The 21,248-nt window shown below is 39.3% G+C and overlaps 2 protein-coding genes across 4 annotated transcripts in view; one reads left to right on the forward strand and one right to left on the reverse strand.

Annotated features, from left to right (window-relative positions):
- The window catches only part of LOC121289122 (ERI1 exoribonuclease 3-like), a 453,717-nt gene extending 436,001 nt beyond the window's left edge, over window positions 1-17,716 (reverse strand). For all 3 annotated transcript variants that reach the window (XM_041208189.1, XM_041208188.1, XM_041208190.1), the window contains exon 1: window positions 17,581-17,716. The gene's annotated coding sequence lies outside the window, so the exon portion shown is untranslated. The remainder of the gene's footprint in view (window positions 1-17,580) is intronic.
- Window positions 17,717-20,410: 2,694 nt separating this feature from the next.
- Window positions 20,411-21,248, forward strand: part of rnf220a (ring finger protein 220a) — a 510,657-nt gene continuing 509,819 nt past the window's right edge. Inside the window, exon 1 of the mRNA XM_041208059.1 lies at window positions 20,411-20,669. The gene's annotated coding sequence lies outside the window, so the exon portion shown is untranslated. The remainder of the gene's footprint in view (window positions 20,670-21,248) is intronic.

The following is a 21,248-nucleotide window of genomic DNA, read 5'->3' on the forward strand; positions in this document are numbered from 1 at the left end:
CACTGAGAGACTCAGCATGCAAATAAATGCAATGGCTTGAAGTTGGGGTACTTACCCAATAGATACCCATTAAACATGCCAGAAAAGGATAGCAACTGTCCATTCAAATTTAAGCAAGTGTTAGTTACTTTAAAACAACCTCTCTGGCCCTGAAAATTATCTTTTAAAAGTTCAAATCTCATTCCTTCAAATTTTAATCATTGTTGAAGATTTTAAGAAATAATATTTTTAAAAATATTTGTCTCTTTTATCTTTCAATCTTAATTTCTTTTCCTGTCTCTATTTTGCTTTATGTACATAATTTTACATTGAGTTAAATATTCTAATTTGAGTTTTCCTAGTTTAGACCCTGTATGCTTCAGCAAGAATTCCTCAATCTAACAGAGGAGACAGAAGTGTTCATAGAGGTTCCAGGTTCCCTGCAGAGGATGCTGCACTGTTCCAGCTCAAATTACCATAAATCGTAATGCAAAAGCCCACAGATAGTCTGTATCATTCATTCACAACTGACTGCAAAATCTGGACCATTATGGCTGCTTTTGCCCAAGGATGTCACTATTTCCAGTGTGGTGCTTGGATCACTTCAACAACAACTTGTATTCATATAGCATCTTTATTCATGTATTCATATGTATTCATATAGCATCCCAAGGCACTTCATTAGAGTATTAACAAACAAAATCTGACACCAAGCCTCATAAGGACTTATTAGAGCAGTTGACCAAAAGCTTGGTCAAAGAGGTAGGTTTTAAGAAGTATCTTAAGGGGAGGAAAGAGAGGTAGGGGGCAAAGATATTGAGGCAGGGAATTTCAGAGCTTAGGGTCTTGGCAACCGAATGTATAGCCAACAATGTTGGAACAATTAAAAATGAGGGATGCTCAAGAGGCCAGAATTGGACAGCTCAGATACAGAGATAGAGAAGGGCAAGACAACAGAGGAACTTGAAAATAGAGAGCAGAATTGTAAAGTTGAGGCATTACTGTCCCACGAACTAATATAGTTCAGCAAGCACAGGGGTGAAGGATGAAGGGAGATTGGTTCAAGTTAGGACATGGGCAACAGAGTTTTGGATGATCTCAAGTTTACAGAGAATAGAACAAAAAGTCAGCCAGGTGTGCATTGGAATTGTCGAGCCTACTGGTAACAATGGCATAGATGAGGGTTTCAATGGCAGATGAGCTGAGCAGGGCTGCAGCCAGGCAATGTCGTAGATGTGAAATTAGGTGTCATGATCGCATGAATGTAGTTCACCTCAGGGTCAAATCTGACACCAAGGTTGCGAAGAGTTTGCTTCCACCTCAGACATTTGCCTGCGATAGGCAATTATTTAATTCGTTCATGGGATGTGGGCATCACTGGCCAGGCCAACATTTATTACCCATCTGAGTTCCCTAGTTTAGGGAGCATTTAACAGTCAACCACATTGCTGTGGATCTGGAGTCACATGTAGGTCAGACCAGGTAAGGACTGCAGATTTCCTTCCCTAAAGGGGATTAGCGAACCAGATGGGTTTTTCCACAATTGACATTAATTCCATGGTCATCTTTAGACTTTCTAATTCCAGATTTTTATTGAATTCAAATTCCACCATTTGCCTTGGCAGGATTCAAACCCAGGGTCTCTGGATTACTAGTCCAGCGACAATGCCACTACGCCATTGCCTCCCCCAGTGAGGCAAGGGAACAACGTTTATGGCAGACACCAAAGAAGACAATGGCATCAATCCTCCCTATATTTAGTTGAAAGAAATTTCTGCTTATCCAATACAGCAGTGGTTCCCAAAGTGGAGTACATGTACCCCTGCAGGTAAGGCAGATGTCTCTAGGGGATACTTTTCTCTTAATTGTGTAATGCAGATTTTCAGGGATGAGAATATTTTTCCGATCTCCAACGATTCCAAAATTGAAGTGTCTTTAGTACTCAGGCTCATGTGCCGCCACTCACCTCCCGCTGCTCACTGCTCCTCCAATCACAGGTTGTTTCTCTCCACATTTGCTGCTAACAGGCTCACTGGTGAGATACAGTTGTGCCTATTAGCAGCAAGCATGGGACAGAAACAACCTCAGATTGGAGGAGCAGCAAACAACAGGAAGATGAGTGTCAGCAACGAGCCTGAGCATCGACATGGCAGTGGTGCAAGAATAGCAGCTGCTGGATGAAATACTGTTCGGGTGGGAGAGGCGGCTGCTTGACATGCAGGTCAGTGAACTGCTGCGCAGACACAACCTGCCTGGTTAAGCTGTCTCTCCAGTTTACAAAGCAATGAGTGGGGTTAGGGAGTCTGGAAAGATGGGCAGCTGAGTGAGTGGGTTGGGGGAGGGGGATAGGTAAGAGGGGCTGCTGAGCCAATGTGTAGAGGAGAGGAGGCATTGGGAAAAGGGGCTGCTGATTTAGTTATTTTATAAGGAGAAGGGGCTTCACCGATATATCTAATGTATTGGCTAGCAAATGTTTTCACAACACGCTGGTCAAACTTTTGCAATTAGTTAGCTTCTTTGTCGTATTGTTAAAAAATGTAGCTAAAGTATTTAAATTATTTTCAATAAGAGTATAGCAAGTGTAGAAAAAAAAGTATGTGCAGTGTTTGCATCCAATGATCATACAGCATGGCGTCAAACTGTTTGCCCCGATTAGAGCCTTTTGGTTGTAACATTTCCAAAATGTGTGATGATTAGAGCGGTAGTTAAAAAAGAAACTACCTGTAGGGATATGTAAAAGGTTGGTAAATGCCCCCAAAAAATTGGGAACCACTGCAGTACTGGATTCGCCAATCAGTCTGATAATTTAAAGACAATGGAGGGGTTGAGAGAGATGGTGGTGAAGCAGAGTTGGGTGTTGTCAGTGTACATATGGAAACTGGTGCCATGTTTTTGGATGATGTCATCAAGGGGCAGCACACAGATGAAAAATAGGAGCAGGCCAAGGATAGATCCTTAGGAAAAACCAGAGGCAACTTCCCCTGGGCAGGAAGAGAAGCCATTTAAGGTGATACTCTGGCTACAACCGGATAGATAAGAATGGAACCAGCTAAGCGCAGTTTCACCAGCTGGATGACGTTGGCGGGACAATGGAGTGGAGTGCTCAACCCTGTTAAAGGCTGCAGACAGGTTGAGAAGGACAAGGAAGGATGGCTTACCTTTGTCATAGTCCCATTGCTTGTTATTACCAGGTTGACATGCAAGTTATGCCTCATGGTATCCCTAATGCGCTGGACTAATCATAAATGAGGTTAACTGGTTTGAGATTTAAGATGCTAGATCATTCCCAATTTTAGCTTGATTCCACTTAAGGAATCAAAAATAATTAATACAAACAATGTGACTGGTATCCTTAAGCAACAAAGATAAAAACAACTGTCAATAAGGGGTGAAAGCAAGGAAGGACAAAAACTTTTGAAAATATTACTTCAAAATATGTACAGATATTGAGCTGTATGATTGAACAGGTAATTTTGAAGATTACCCATCATACAAAAATTAAAAATGAAAGACATATAAAGTGGTGTGAAGTGCTGTATCATAAAAAAATGGATATAAGAACGTTATCACTATATTAAAGTCAACGCCACATCCAATCTTGGCTAAAGTAAATGAAAACACTGCATCAATAATATTTTCAGCGACTTGACAACTGAAGTGGCAATTAATTTCAACTTTGGTTTGAAAATAAGGTATATTGTTCTTATGCAATAGATTTGCAGACTGTGGGATAAAAACAAAACCTCATAATCAAAGTTCCAGAGGAAGGGAATAACTTTTCAGTAGCTGCAATTGTTCAGTAACCAATTGTGACTTTGCTTATATTGAATCATATTATTTCAGCACTTATTGTAAAATGTCTGTTGACCTAGACTTTGGTCACTAAACTATTGTACCCCAGCCCAGTATTCACACGCACATTAAATTATTCTCCCCTGCTATAAGCAGTGTTCTCTTTATTCAAAAGAGCTGTCAATGCCCATTCTTAAGAAACTCCAAACCAGAAATAGGGGGTAACCAAGGGGCTAATAAGAGTGAGGAACTTAAGGTCATTAATATTATATAATATCATGTTATTAGTATTTTAAGGGATTAAAATTCCCAGGACCTGATGGCCTACATCCTAGGGTTCTAAAAGTTGTAACTACCAAGATAGTGGATACGCTGTTTCTGATTTTAAAAAAATCCTTAGATTCTGGAACTGTCCCAGCAGATTGAACATTTGCAAAGGTAACAACGCTCTTCACGAAAGTAGGGAGAGAGAAAGCAGGGAATTACAGGCCAGGTAGCCATATAATCATTGGGAAAATGCTGGAATCTATTATTAAGGATGTCTTAACAATGCACTTGGAAAATCATAATACACTGAGACAAAGTCAACATGGTGTTACAAAAGAGAAATCATGTTAGATAAATATATTAATTTTTTTTGAGAATGTAGGGTAGCTAAAGGAGAATTAGTAAATGTAGTACACCTGGATTTCCAAAAGGCATTTAATAAGGTGCCACAAAAATATTCATGCACAAGATAAGGGGAGTTGCAGGGGAGGGAGGTAATTTATCAGCATGGATAGAGGATTAGTTTACAGACAGGAAGCAAAGAGGAGGGAGAAATGGGGCATTTCAAGTTGGCAGGCTGTGACTAGTGCAGTGCCACAGGGTCAGTGCCAGGGTCTCAGCAATTTACAATATTAATGATTTAGACAAAAGAGATAGATATTAATAAATCTAAGTTTGCTGACGACACAAAGCTAGGTGGAAATGCAAGCTGTGAGGACAAAAAGAGGCTGCAAGAGATATAGGCAGGTTAAAGGAGTGGGCAACAAGATGGTGAATGGAATATAAGTGGGGAAGTAGGAAATTATGCATCCTAGTAATAAGAATAGAAAAGCAGAGTATTTTCTGAAATGCGTGAAACTTGTAAATGTGGTTGTTCAAAGGAACATGTGTATATTCGTACAAGGAACATAAAGTTAACATAAAGTTAAGCAATTAGGAAAACAAATGGCATATTTGCCTTTATTGCTATGGGAATTGGAATGCAGGAATAAAGAAGTCAGGCTACAATTGTACAGGGCTTTGGTGAGACCACATCTAGAGAACTATGTGCAATTTTGGTGTCCATTTTCAAACAGGATATACATTGAAGGCAGTACAGCGAGGGTTCAGTAGATTGGTACCCAGGATGAGATGGCTGTTCAATGATGAGAGACTGAGTAAATTAAGTCTGTACTCTCTGGAGTTTAGAAAAATAAGAGGTGATCTCAGTGAAACATACAAGATTCTGCAGGGACTTGAGCAGTTAGACGCTGAAAGGTTGTTTCCCCTGGCTGGGGAATCTAGAACAAGTATCAGGCTAAGGGACTAGTCACTTAGGACTGAGATAAGGAGATACTTTTTTAGTCAAAAGGTTTGAATCTTTGGAATTCTCTACCCCTGAGGATTGTAGATGCTTCATCATTGAATATATTTAAGGCTGAAATAGAAAGATGTTTGATCTTTCAGGGAATCAAGGGATATGGGGAGTGGGTGGGAAAGTGGCATTGAGGTGGGTATGATCAGCCTCAATCTACATGGGAACATAAAAGCAGGAATAGGCCATTCAGCCCATCGAGCTTGCTCCACCATTCAATTAGATCATGGCTGATCATCTACCTGAACACCACTTTCCTGTGCTATCTCCATATCCTTTGATATCATGAGTCTCCAGAAACATATCAATTTCTGTTTTGAACATGCTCAATGATTGAGCTTCCACAACCCTCTGGGGTAGAGGATTCCAAAAATTCACCACACTGAGTGAAGAAATTCCTCCTCATCTGTCTTAAATGGCCTATTCCTTATCCTGAGATAATGTCTCCTGGTTTTAGACTCACCAGCTACAGACAGCATCTTATCTACATCCACCCTGTCACACCCGTAAGAATTTTCTAAGTTTCAATGAGGTCACTCCTCATTCTTCGAAACTCAAGGGAATGCAGACCCAGTCTCTCCAATCTCTCCTCATGAAAAAATCCTGCCATCCCAGGGATTAATCTGGTGAACCTTCGTTGCACACCTGCTATGGCAAATATATCCTTCCTTAGATAAGGGGACCAAAACTGTACACAATGCTCCAAGTGAGGTCTCACCAAGGCTCTATGTAACTGCAGCAAGACATCCTTACTCATGTACTCAAATCTTCTTGCAATGAAGGCCAATATGCCATTTATCTTCCTAATTGCTTGCTGCACCTGCATGCTAACTTTTAGTGACTCATGAACAAGGACACCCAGGTCCCTTTGGACACCTGCATTTCCCAACCTCTCACCATTTAAGAAATATTCTGTCTTTCGGTTTATCCTACCAAAGTGAATAAGTTCACACTTATTCACATTATATTCCATCTGCCATGTTCTAGTCCATTCACTTAGCCTGTGCACGTCCTCTTGAAGCCTCCTTGCATCCTCCTCACAACATACATTCCCACCCAGTTTGGTGTCATCAGCAAATTTGGAAATATTCCAATTGGTCCCCACATCCAAATCATGTATATAAATTGTGAACAGCTGTGGATTTAGCACTAGTAACAGCCTGTCACCCTGAGAAAGATCCATTTATTCCTACTCTCTGCTTTCTGCCTGTTAACCAATTCTTAATTCATACTAGTATATTTCCTCCATTCAAATGCGTTCTAATTTTATTTACTAACCTCCTGTGTGGAATCTTATCAAAAGCATTCTGAAAATTCAAATACACCACATCCACTGGTTCTCCTTTATCAATGCTACAAGTAATAACCTCAAAAACTCCAACAAGTTTATCAAACTTGATTTCCCTTTCATAAATCCATGTTGACTCTGCCCAATTTTACTTTTTTTTTCTAAATGTCCAGTTTTCACATCCTTTATAATAGATTCTAATATTTTCGCTATTACTGAAGTCAAACTAACAGGTGTAAAGGAACTATTGTATTTTTTCTGATACTACTGTGGAATACTTTAAAGCAGGCTTATGGTTGTATATTTGTGTGGGTGTGTGTGTGTGCACGTGCATGTTTCTGTGTTTGTTAATAATTTAAGTAAACTGCAGACTGTTAGACTGCAAGGTTTGAATCATCAAAGGGGTTAAGTGTAAAAAGCAGGTATTTGAAATCCTAATTGACGAGCTAAGTAAAATGGAATTTGCATTTTTAGATAAGGGGAGAGATTGTTGGCTTTTCAAAGGGACATGCTAAGATGTTTACAACTGGCAAGATAAATAAGGCAAAGTTATGATATTTATTTTTCCCAAAAGTGCTGGCCATAATGACAACATGAAAGATTTTTATATTCTGGGAAAAATAACTTCCAAAGACAAATCAAAAAGGAGGAAATATATTTAAAGAAAGATGGGAAGCTGTACGGGATGTGGCTGTGTGAGATCTTGCAAGGCGCACTGTGTGAAACAGACTTGCGGAAAAAGCCTCCAGCTACCCTGCAGAAGTTTGCTGTTCCAGTAACCAAGGTTGTGTTAAAAGCCCTTGGAGTTTCACTGTCATGTGAGAAGGAGAAAGAAGCTGTGAAATACCTCCCTTATAGAAATAGTGGGTGCTTGTGATAATCTTACTGGATACTTTATAGATCAATAATCTATTTTGGATGTTGCCTGAAAAGATTGTGTAACTCGGAGTCTAGTTAAGTATAAATTTTGTGGGAACTGTGATAAAACTAAATGTAACTGAAATCTTGTGTGTTTAAGTTTCTTTTCTTTTGCTAATAAACGTTTTAATTTAATCTTTAAAATCTCTAAAGGGAGTAGTGGACTCATTACTTCTGATTTCAATGCATAAACCTCCTTGTAATAAATACAAATTGCAAAATCATTGTGATAGCCTGGCCAGGTTTCCCTCTGCGATTTGGTCAGCGTGGCAAATACCACCTGCAATATCATAACACAGGTCTGTAATTCTCCATTCTCCCTCTTCCTCCCTTCTTAAATAGTGGAGTTACATTTGCTGTGGGGTTAAATTTGTGCTTCAGCCTTTTTGCGAATGCTATGTGCATTCAGATTGAGTATCTTTAATTCTGTTTTTTTAATATTATTCTATATTCTGATCCTTCTTAATGCTTGCCAATGCTTTGCCTGTCTTCTGCTTTCTACTTTTATTCCTCCTTTTACCAGTTTTGCTTCCCTCGAATCTGAGCCCCTTTTCAGGTTCCCATCCACCTGCCAATCTAGTTTAAACCCTTCCCAACAGCACTAGCGAATCTCCCTGCGAGGATGTTAGTCCAGGTCCTGCTAACATGCAGCCTTTCCATCTTGTACAGGTCTCATCTGCCCCAGAACCAATCCCAATGCCTCAGAAATCTGATGTCCTCCCTCCTACTCGCCACGTGTTCAACCACTCAATTCTCCTATTTCTATGTTAACATTTCAAGTCCATGTGACTCTTCTTCAGAGCTGAAGAAGAGTCATTGGGACTTGAAACGTTAACTCTATTTTTCTCTCCATAGATGCTGTTAGACCTGCTGAGTTCTCCCAGCATTTTCTGTTTTTGTTTCAGATTTCCAGTATCCGCAGTATTTTGCTTTTATCTCCTATTTCTATGTTCACTAGCACATGGGACTGGAAGTGATCCTGAGATTACTGCTTTAGAGGTCCTGCTTTTCAAGCTCCTTCCTAGCTACCTGAAATCTGCTTTCAGGACCTCATCCCCCTTCCTAATTGAATGGTGAAGCAGGCTCAATGGGTCGAACGGCTTACTCCTACTCCTATATTCCTAAAATGAATCAGCAATCACAGAATCCCCCATCTAAAGTATAATACTATATAATGCTCATAATATGAAAATGCTACATGTGAAAACTGTTTTAATAATGCTCTTAAGAAACAGGTATTTCTTTCAGTTTAAGTATGGGGTATTTCAATATTTTTAAATAGCCTCCCCTCTCTTGAACAAAGCACCAGCCACTGGCTTTGGTAACTGTAGGTCTACCTGATGATCTTCGTGTTGCTCTCAGCACTCTGCATGCTTCCCTCCAAGGTGAGGCAACCAGCCCACTTCCCACTGCATATGTGGCAGCTGCACTCTGCTTCCACCTCCCAGCTCACACCAAACCCACCTCGGTAAGCACTTTCACATTATGTTGCAAAACTCCTGAAAAGTCTCTTTGGATCCCAGTTTGTGATCCACTGCCATACAACACATCACTGCTGCTGAAACTCAAAGCCTTGGTCACCTTTAAGCTCCATTTCACCGATCTTGTCCTCACTTGGCTTCCCCAGCGACGTACTATAAAACCTTTTTTTAAATTCATTGGTTGGATGTGAGCGTTGCTGGTAAGACTAGCATTCATTGCCTATCCCTGACTGCCCTCGAGAAGGCGGTGGTGAGCCGCTTTGTTGGACCGCAACTGTTCATGTGGTGTAGGTAAACCCACAGTGTTGCCAGAGGCGAAGTTTCAGGATTTTGACCCAGTGAGAGTGAAGTAATGGCAATATATTTCCAAGTCAGGATGGCATGTAACTTGGAAGGAAACTTGCAGATAGTGGTGTTCTCACGTGCCCTTGTTCTTCTGGCTAGTAGAGAAGGGGCTGTTGAAAGAGACTTGACGAGATGTTGCAGTGCCTCTTCTAGATAGTACATGCTGCAGTCATAGACAGAGAGGGTGAATATTTAAAGCAGTGGATGGGTGCACATCAGGCATTTTTGTGGTGTCCATCATCCTGAGTGTTGTTGGAGTTACACTTACCCATCACACCTTTGATGTGGATGGTGCAGGCTTTGGGGAATAAGGAGGTGAGTTACTAACTGCAAAATTCCCAGTCTCTGACCTGCTCTTGCAGCCACAGTATTTATGCGGCTGGTACAGTTAAGTTTCTGGTCAGGATGCTGATGGTGGGGGATTCAGCAATGGTAATGCCATTGAATGTCAAGGAGAAGTAATTAAATTTTCTCTTGACTCTCTTGGAGTCATTATCTGGTCCTTGTGTAGCTTGAATGTTACTTGTCACTTATCAGCCTAGGCTTGAATATTGTCATGTCTTGCTGCATGCAGATGTGAACTGCTTCAGTATCTAAGGAGTTGTGAATGGAACTGAATGCTGTGCAAACGTCAGTGAACATCACCACTTCTAACCTTAATATGAAAGGAAGCCAGGTTAGCCAAAACTCTAGAAGCTATATCTTACCTCATACGTGCGCATAATCGTTCTCTGCACACCACTGGGGCTGTTACGTCAGCCATGGCACTACTGCACTCTTAGAATTTGGTTTCTACATCTATTTTCTAGTAATAGTTCCCTTCCCCCTCAAAGGCCACCTCAAATTCATTAACTGAATCGTACTTTAGTTACTTCCAGAACTTGCCTCCAGTTTCAATCTATGCCTTTTTCCACTGTATTGCATTGTTTCGCTGTATTAAATGTGCAGAAGTGAAGATTGCTGTTGTGATATTACAAATATCTTTGAAATAACTATTCAAGAATTATTTCACATTGATGTTTAAATGAAAGTAGCTATACAACAAAATCAACTGCACAGATCACTCCTCTTTCACCTCTGTAAATTCTGCCCAGAAAATGAGGTTAAATCCAAACTATTCAACATAAATATGGTCAATCTTAATCATACTATCCAATCACTGGTGTTTCACGCTGACCATCAGTATCTGGGGGCCTGGTTCCTATGTCAATGTTTGCTGACAAAAATCAGCATCTGATGATCAATGTTGTCAAATTTCTGGCCTGTTAGCTTTTTTTGGAGCTTACATCAGGTTTACAGCAAAGAAAGATAATTTGGTCTAACTGGTCAATGGACACATTTCAATTATTTCCCTCTAAAAAAGAACTTGGTTTGCATTTTTATTAGTGGTCTCATTAACCTGCGTTAATAGCTCAGCTTGCTGATTTTGGCTGTTGGCATAGTACACCTGTAAATACAAATCACATCAAAGCTTAGTTCTAAATTGATCTTTTTAATTTTAATTATGTTCACAAAACTAGAGAACACAGATTCAAGATAGTCATGACTCAATTAAATTTGAAGGTTTCCAAGAATTTTCTTCTTGTAGATTGATTGGCATGTGCAATGGCGGCCAGCCGAATTAGTTGCGCTAATTCAGTGAATCCTTTAAAATAAAGATTTAGGATTGAAGGTTATAGGGATATATTTAGGCACTGATGATTAATTATGTAACACAGTACATGACGAAAATATTTAGAAAATCTCTTAACCTTTTCACAAGTTTCACCTAATTTAAAACTGCTTTCCTCAAATTTGTGCAGTGATTGAGGTGGAAGCCACTGTAATGTAATTACTTGAGGAATGGGCTTGATGGGCAAACGTTGTTTTCCCATCTCATAATTTCTTATGTCTCCTTTCAACAAGACACACAGTTGGCTGGTGTGGAAAATGAAAATGTCATATTGACGCAGCCAGGCATTAGAGTTTACGCAGTGCAGCAAGAGCTTATCTCGTGTCCAGCACTACCAAACTTGCACTTAATCCAAGAGTTTAATTCCAAAAGAAATAGTCCTAACAATGATAAAGAACAAGTATGAGATCAAATGTATGTAATGGTAAATGAGAAATCAATGAAGTAACATGTCCGTACTCCTCTGGTCACTTCAGGTTATAGAGAACTTGCTCCTCCAATCCAAGCACCAAAACAAATCATCAAATTAAATTTGGCATCTGATGTCATTCAATGGAATTCCTAAATCATGAATCCATGAAACGTATTTGCTGTCTCTCCAAAACCTAAAAAGATTCTTGAGATGTGTTTTATCTCCTAAGTTCCACCAATTTCAGCATTATTGATAATTTACCTTGTGGCCATTTTCCTCTTTAAATTTAATGTTTGGCGTAAAAGTTTGCCTTAAAATGCAGCAGTAGAAGAAATTAAGTAGATTTTGGAAAACTCTTAAATTATAAAAAATAATTTATAAGAATTTACTTGAAAGAGTGAAAAGGATCTAATTTAAACCGTTTGAAAATAAAGAGATGGGGTCATACAATGATGCATTATGTAGTTATAACTTAGCATTCTCCCTCACTGATCATGAAGAGTCACCATTCTCTAGTAACCTAGTGAGGACAGTAAAATAAGAAAATCACAGGCATAAACTCAACTATGATTCCTTTCTTTGCCAATCTTGGCTGGATTACTAGCAAAAGATATTAATATTCTTCTGCTTTTTTTCACCATTACCAGATGTGCAAAGTAACTAAACTAAACTACCTCCAAAGTGTTAATTATAGTACATGACTGCATAAGCCTAGGATCACACAAAATAAACACAAAACAGTAAATATAAAAACAAAGAAAAACAAATGTTGGAAATATACAATGTGTCTAGTAGCATCAGAAGACACAAGTTAATATTTCAGGTATGAAGTCTTCCATCAAAATTAAGCTTTGCTGAAGAGTCTGTACCCAAAATGTTAATCTTAGCTTACTTCTATTTTCTTTTGTGATACTAATGTATTTTTCTTCACTTGTTTTTGGGATGTGAGCCTTGCTGGCAAGGCCAGCATTCATTGCCCATTCCTAATTGCTCTTGAGCAGGTGATGTTAAGCCACGTTCCTGAACTGTTGCAGTTCATGTGGTGTAGATACACCCATAGAGCTTTTCCACAAATGCATTTTCATTTCTGACACAAAGTCACATGGTACCACAAAAATGTTCAACTATTTTATCCCTTTTATTGATCAGAAGGTTTGCTCTGAGGGTTTAGGGGATTTGAATTCCATGATCTAATTATTGCATTGTAACTACTCACAAATAATCATTAATGTCTACATCTTGTTTCCATATTTTACTGCAGCAAAAATAAACCAGCATTACTAGTGTACTGGTTCTGTGATCCAATTTAATACAGTTCCTATATCACTAACATTTTATAACACTTCCATCTACATCATGTAGCTTCCATCTCGTTCAGCACTCAGTACTTAATGGTTTCAAAACGCCTAATAAAGCAAATGTCTGGCAAAGAGTTTAAAGTTGTAACTCAATCTCTTGGTTCTACTGTGGTTTACAACCCAGTCAAGCCTCAGTATGCTGGATTCTGACATCCTCAAAACTGCCAACTTGAACTGTTTTCTTGTAACTCATTACCAGCCACCATATAAAGACTGGCAGGCAATGAGTATTTGGATGCTTCAGGGATTTTTTAATATATTATTTATTTACGGGATGTGGGCTTCACTGGCTAAGGCAGCATTTATTGTCCATCTTTAATTATCCTTGAAGGTGGTGATGAGCTGCCCTCTTGAACCGCTGCTTTCCTGTGGTGTATGCACACCCACAATGCTGTTAGGGAGTTTCAGGGTATTGAACCAGCGACAGTGATGGAATGGCAATATATTTCCAAGTCGGGATGGTGAGTAGCTTGGAGGGAACTTCCAGGTGGTGGTGTTCCTATGTATCTGCTGCCCTTGTCCTTCTAGATGGTAGTGGTCATGGGTTTGGAAGGTGATGCCTAAGATGCCCTGGTGAATTTCTGCAGTGCATCTTGTAGATGGTACACATTGGTGCCACTGCGTGTCGGTGGTGGGGGGGAGTGAATGTTTGTGGAAGGGGCACGAATCAAGGTGGCTGCTTTGACCTGGATGGTGTCAAGCTTCTTGAGTATTGTGGGAGCTGCACTCATTCAGGTAAGTGGAGAGCGTTCCATCACACTCCTGTTTTGTGCGTTGTTGATGGTGGACAAGCTTCGTCAGGTGGTGAGTTACTCACCACAGGATTCCTAGCCTCTGACCTGCTCTTGTAGCCACAGTATTTTATACAACTAGTCATGATCCGCTTCTGGTCACTTGTAACCCCCAGGATGTTGAAAGTAGGGGATTCAGTGATGGTAATGCCATTGAATGTCAAGGGGCGATAGTTAGATTCTCTCTTGTTGGAACTGGTCAATGCCTGGCACTTACGTACCACGAATGTTACTGGCCACTTGTCAGCCCAAGCCTGGATATTGTCAAGGTCTTGCTGCATTTGGACATGGACTGTTTCAGTATCTGAGGAGCTGCAGATGGTGCTGAACATTGTGCAATCATCAGCGAACCTCCCCACTTCTGACCTTATGATGCAAGGAAGGTCATTGATGAAGCAACTGAAGACGGTTAGGCCTAGGACATTACCCTGAGGAACTCTTGCAATGACGTCCTGGAACAGAGACGATTGACCTCCAATAACCACAACCACCTTCCTTTGTGCTAGGTATGACTCCAACCAGCAGGGTGTTTTCCCCCTAATTCCCATTGACTCCAGTTTTGCGAGGGCTCCTTGATGCCACAGTCGGTCAAATGCTGCCTTGATGTCAAGGGCAGTCACTTTTGTTCTACGCATCAATACGATTCAGCCACAAAAAGATGGATCTCAAAGTTTGTTCATGTTACCAAATAGTGAATAACAACTGGTACTAAATAAGGGCATACTGGACTAAGAAAAATGAGCATAAGAATGAAAGATGCGGTTTTATATAGCAAAATGTGACATAGGACAGAGAGATAAAAATATAATAGTGTCAATTCCTCAATGCAATACAGGAGGAAAGAGATCATTTTACAGATTCATATACAGATTTTTTTTAAAACATTACATTAAAGACATTTACAATGTAGGGTTTATATTGGTTTGGATTGAATAAAACAGCAAAATAATCACAATAATCTTTTACAAAACTCTTGGCCATAACTGACTTCTGTACAGTTTATTACAGCCAGATAAAATGGCCCTAGAGAAAGTGCTATGCAAATTTGCCAGGAAAGTTAAGAGAAACAAGTGGAATGACTAATATTAAGGTCTTCTAAACCGTGAAGACAAAGGGAGATTTGTTTAAGGTATTCAATTTTTTTTAATATTAATTCACGGGATATGGGCTTCGCTGGCTGGGCCAGCATTTGTTGCTCATCCCTAGTTGCCCTTGAGAGGGTGGTGGTGAACTGTCTTCTTGAACTGCTGCAGTCCATGTGGTGTAAATACACCCACAGTGCTGTTAGGAAGGGAGTTCCAGGATTTTGACCCAGCAACAGTGAAGGAACAACAGTATATTTCCAAGTCAGGATTGTTAGTGACTTGGAGAGGATGGGAGTCTCAGGATGTGGTAGCAATGGACCAGGTATCTTCTGGAATCTAAAGCACTGCAAACGCGATCAAAGAGATTGTGAGCAATGACAGAAAGTCCCTGGATCTGGAAGGTGTGGGAAGGAGTGGGTAAGTCTGGATCTCAGTTAAACTATGGAGGGGAATTTTGCAGAACTGGGATTGAGAGGTTTGGTGGTTGACAGGGTCTGGGAGGATTGTGGAGAGTTGGGTTATTTAACCTTGGCGCGAGAATTGATCCAGGAAAATGAGACCCAAATTACATTCGCCCCTTTTGGGTTACCAGGCATCATCCCTCTTCTCCTTCATAACATCAAGTACTTTTCCCATCTTTACTTTCCAGCTCTAAAATAGCTAAAGGTAAATAGTTCTGGGGCAGGGATTGCACAATTTCCCTATTGCAGCCAACAGCAACAAAACAGAAAGTATATTCTTTAGTGTACTATTAGTGAGTTCACAGTTTTTAAACAAAATACTTATACAAAGGTTCGAAAGTTTTGTTTGCACGTAATATTTAGGGGAAAAAGGCATCAAAATGGCTTAAATCTTTTAAGAAAAGTGAAAAATGAAAAGGCGATTTCTAAAATGTACATGCTCAGTTTCTTTTACCAACAAAGAAAGCACATCTGCTCCAATCAGGTGTTGTCTGTGAGCAGTTGAGAATTTAAAAACATGACAAATTTGCATGAAATAAAGCTCTAAGAATTCAACTTCCAGTTTGTTTCAAAGTTTTTTTTGAAAAAAACATAAGGAAACCCTCAATCACCACAAAATAAGGGATCACACCCTTCTGTAATCACTCATGTTGATTTACTGGTGCACTGATTGTATATACTGGGAAATTCTGAAAACTACATGTGTAAGAATCCATGAACATTGTTCTAAGCTCTGTGCAACTATTGTGAAATTTCTTTAAAAATGTGCAATTGACACCCAAAATTTTCAAACAGACTGAGATCTTTGAATAAAAACTTTCATGCAAGTATTAAAAGAGGCAAAAAGACAGTTCCATAAATAAATTTAATCAGATTATTTTATTTGAAACTTTGAACATTCAAAATTTCAATTACTGGGAAAAATAGGATTTGTTTTGCAAAACAAATTGAATGTAATTCTATTGATTCATATGTAAAGAGTGATGGTGAATCATCAACATGTTGATGCAGCGCTTCCCTGTTATAAATGGTTACATTGAGTTTTTCATTGAGATCTTGACAAATGACTCCTTTATAAAAAGCAGAACATTGAAAGTAAACTTAATGTGTACATGAAATGCATGCCACCCACAAATCTTTTTCAAACACAGTGATTAAAAACAAAGTGAAATCACAGGAAAACAAATTACTAATGTCAGACAATTACAGTATTTTAAGTTCAGGGGCTAATGCTATACATTCAATGATGGAGCAAATTGTGAGATGGGGCTCAGCTCCATGTGGTGGGAGTTGAAGATCACCCAAGGCAGTATCAAAATATACAGGCACAATCTGAACAAACTCAGTTTAGGAATAAAAAAAATCCCAACTCTAGCTTAATGACAAACGCACAAGAAATTCCCAACACAGGAATTTACAAATAACGCAAAAGTTACTAGTATCAGCATTAACGTTGTTGATAGATTTGACTATGGTAAAGAACTCCGAGTAAAAATAACTTTTAAATATTTGTTTTTCTAAATTTAAAACACACATATACATTTCCTCCACAAAGAACACCCCCTCCCCTCACTCAACAGAAATTTGGATTTCACAAGTGAAAAAGTAAGATTTAATAAAAAAAACACTTCAAGTTGTAATGGGGGCAATAAAACTATACTCCTTACCAACCAAGAATGGGCACGTGTCATTTAAACGTTGAATGATTTATTAATTTTGTCGCTAAATTATAATTGTGTGGGGGTCGGTTAGCTCGCTGACTACCACAGTGTGGTGCAGAATAATGCCAATAACGCGGGTTCAGGCTGTGCTAGCTCATGGAAGTGTGCCACCTTGCCTTGCCCCATGCTTGACGCTGTCCCCTTAAGCTATATAACCACCTGTCTCTAACAGGACGATGCCTACGGTCCCTGGTGGACTATGGTTAATTACCCTAAACTATAAATTCTGAAATGTTCAGCGGGCACAAAGTTTACTGCATTGAAAAGTAGTTTCGTTTCACAGGGTTAAACAAATCTAGCACACGTCACTGTCCATAAGTGATAGTAAGCTAAAGAGGAAACTCCCCTACCAGCGATAATTCCTGATGAAGTAATACAATATCAAAAAGATCACCCTCAAAGAATGATCAAGGGAAATATATAACTGTCGAGAACCTCCACAAACTATCCAGCCCACTTCATGAGGGCCTGGACACAGGAAAAGTGGTTCTTACATATCTAATTGCAAGTTTATTATTGTTGAAGCCTCCGCTTTTTTTTTTATAAACACATAGCCCGTTGCTCGTCCCTTGACCTGAAATGACCCAAGCACCAAGCGTTCCCTAAGCTAAAAACAAACCAACAATAAACTCAAAGCGGCCCACAGCCGTACTCACCCTATCCTGCTTGCCGCGAAGCCTTCCTTTGACCTGATTCATTATTGGCACCTCCGACAGCCAATCGGCGTTCACGCTGGCACCGGAGGAACGAAGAAACAACCGATAGGATTTGCGGAGGCGGGGCTTACGCTCCGCTTGCTTTTCAAACGGTCGCCAGCAGGTTTGGTTGAGAGTGGGTTAAAATGGCGGCGCTGCTGTTTGGGACGGTCGAGCTGTCACTCTGGGAGTTGTAGTCCGACAGTGAGCAGCGGCCCCGGGCTCCGTGACCAGGACACTCACAACTTCCCAATTCATTCAGACACATCTGACTTCCCAACTCAGAAACTGTTCGCACCATGGATGAGCATCACAAAGTCTTCGGTCGCCCCTTTTATTAAACGCATCTGTTAGTTTCCTTTTTAATTGATACTTGAAACAGTTTTTGGCATACTTTTGACTTTTGATAGTTCATCCAATTTCTTAAAAAAGATGATTCCGGAAATGAATTTAATAAAATCTTTATGGCATTGCCTTGAAGTAAATAAGTACCCAGTCCGTAAATGTTAATAATAGTAAATCACAACCTGTAACTATCGCGCTCTCTCTATCTGTGTGTTGTAAAATGTGATGTTATGAGTGCATCAAGTTTCACATTAATTTGAAAAGACTACAGATGCGGAACGCCTTATACTCTGATACCTTTTCAGTAGCTGAGATTCTTATGCTCAGAGTTCTGGGAGTTGTAGTCTTATTGTCGACGCCCCATTCGACAGGCGTACAGAAACGGTGAACTGCAAGGTATTGCTTTGAGTTTGCTGTATGATGCCGCGAATTTACAAATCATTTAAAATATCAAATCATTTAAAATATATTGCCATTTATCAATCACGTTTAGAACGAAGTTTTAATTAATTTCAAAGTTGTGCATGGCGATTTGATAAGTTTAAAACTTTATTATCTCGTCAGTCAAAAAATTACAATCTCTATCAATTATTTATGCAATTAATGATAAAGTTTAATTAGTAGAGAATTACCATATTAACAAAATTACTTTATCGCTTATTTTCTAAAGTTTGACTGAATCTATTACAATATAATTATCTGATAATACGCTGCAATTTACCCCGAAATAACTCAAATATAAAAATACGCCGCCTTTCACGCGGTGATAATAGCACCGAGACATCTGGGTGCTAAAGGGGTTACATTATTTTTCTTTTGCAACTACCAGCTTATGCATCGATTTTTTTAATTGGTTGGGGTAAATCTAAGTGTATATTTTGTTGTATGCTGTAATACATTTGTACTGTCAGCTAGTTCTTTCTCCAAGCTCCTTGGTACTGTTAAGCTGTTCACGTTCAGTGGGAAGCTGAGATAATTAATAATGTTAGGTATTGATTTTTTGGTGTTTGTTGAAATAAAGGCTTATATAGGCCATCAAAAGGGTTAGTGCAACATTAATAGATACACCCACTGTGCAAATTTATCAATCTCAGTATCACTTTATTTTACTTTTTATATTTTTGTACAATTAGTTGATTGATTTTGGAAATTATGTTTCTCATCATGTCTTTTCAGGCCCTGCCTCTTTTGCTGAGGAACCCAGTCCGGAACTTAGAGAAGGAACTTTAATCACAGAACTTTAGAATTCCTTTTTAAAGAATTTTATTATTGAAATCTTCCCCTTCACGCCTTCCCAATCTACATTATTCGGTTGGATTGAGTATTGTAGTTTGCAGGAGCGTTTATGGCAAAGAAAATAAATTCTCAAGGTGACTGGAAATGGCAGACTAGGAAGTTAAGGTCGGAACAGGAATTTTCCTTTTAGGAATAAAGCAAACGAAACGATAAAGAGCGGGTAGGTGAAGCAAAAGAAGGCAGATGAAGCACAAAACATGAAATCAATGAAACAGAGTACATAAGAAAAACGGAGTGAATTGGAGCCCAGAATAATCAAAAACAGGTGCATGAATGCACAGGATGCATCAGGCAAAGAAAAAGGGGGAATTCAGAAATCCGGGCAAGAGGCAAGGAGGAAAAACATTTGAACAGATGACGTCGAAATTCTGCACGCACGGCAAAGAAAGTGGGAAGGTTGTATAGAAAGGGATGAAGAAACGACCATAAAACAAAAAAAAATCAAGTAGAGAAGCAAAAGGAGACAAAATCAACAGTTCCAGATAAAGAGTGGGCATGCTTAGAGGAGAATAGAAGTTAAAACAAAAGTCAGGAATCTTTATATGTTGTAAAGCAAAAAAAATGAAGATGAGAAAGTAATACCAAAGAGGTAAGAACAAAAAAACTCCGTAGAATGACAAAGAAAAGAACGCGAAAGGAAATAAAAATGGGACAGTACGCAATGTAAAAGAAGATAGTGAAAAAGAAAGACTAAATATACGTCGGGCAGAAGGACCGAGGAGTTATATACTTTTAACAAGTAAAAACAATTTAAAATAGGAAATGTTAAACACGCGGACCATAGAAAGAAAGAATAGCAGAATGATAGATTTTTAAGCAAATACGAAAGATGTCTAAACATAAAAACTACATGTCAAGTAAAAAAGGGAAGATTGAATCCACGAACCGGAAACTGGAAAAAAAGGTGAAAAGTAAGAGGATACATGGAGCTAAACAATTAAACGCAAAGAGAGAAGAAAGAAGAGTAAAGAAGGAAGGCGAAGAGCGGGAGATAAAGCGATGAATGAGAACTACAATTCCCAGGTGCCAGTGTGAGGGCAATGCGGCTGCGCAGTAGACTGTCTGTGGCTGCGCTGCTATATTGCTGTCCCGGTGAGTGAGTTCTGAAATTGACACACATATACACACACACACACACACATACACACACAGGCACACTGAGCCAAGCGGAGCAGCAGCAGCGCAACATTCCTCCTCTGATCGGACTCGGGATAGGGATCCCTCTGTGCATGTAATCAACACCATCCTCCAACAGGAGACTTCATTCACACACACACGCACCGTATTTCCAGACTTCCACTCCACAGCCCTTGTATACTAAGGGAGAGTTTTACCAAAAGAAATAAATCCTTTTATTTTCGCGTATATATGTTCTATTATAAAAAGTGAAAGCATCCTTGGGAATTAAAGTAAGTACAGTAATGCAGAAATGTGTCTGTGATGTCTTGTCTCCAACTTTGTGCGGAAGTCATTGTTTACATGCTTCACGGTCTATATGTGTTGGTGCGTGCACCTTGCAATAAAAAACATACTCGAGTAAAAAGTAGCTTAGTCCAGACAGTTTGCGTTCATTGCTTGCATTATAACCTACCGCTTTAACTATTTAAAGCCTTATTGATAATAAATTGCGCTCTGCTGAACTGAACGTGCGAATTGTATTCACTTATCTAATATGCATCTATATAGTGATATCTGTGCTATTGTTAATTTCATATGGCATAACCGTTTAGCTTTTCGTGTTGTTATCTATTTCTAGGTGATCGCTACTAAATATCATTAAATTAGCTGTTTAATTGGCCTCAGTTTCAAAGTTGCAATTAATTATCCGGAGCTGGGTGTTATTAATCTTGATAGTTGTAACAAAAGTAGCAACTGGGTTTTCGGTGTCTTGATGTCTGACGACTGGAAAAGTATGAGATGATTTAGTGTCGGTACATTTCGATTTTTGGCTGGAGTCCTGCTTTCTCTCTTTTTTACCAGCGCTGTCA

This window comes from Carcharodon carcharias, chromosome 16, assembly GCF_017639515.1.
Source record: "Carcharodon carcharias isolate sCarCar2 chromosome 16, sCarCar2.pri, whole genome shotgun sequence".
Taxonomy (NCBI): Eukaryota; Metazoa; Chordata; class Chondrichthyes; order Lamniformes; family Lamnidae; genus Carcharodon; species Carcharodon carcharias.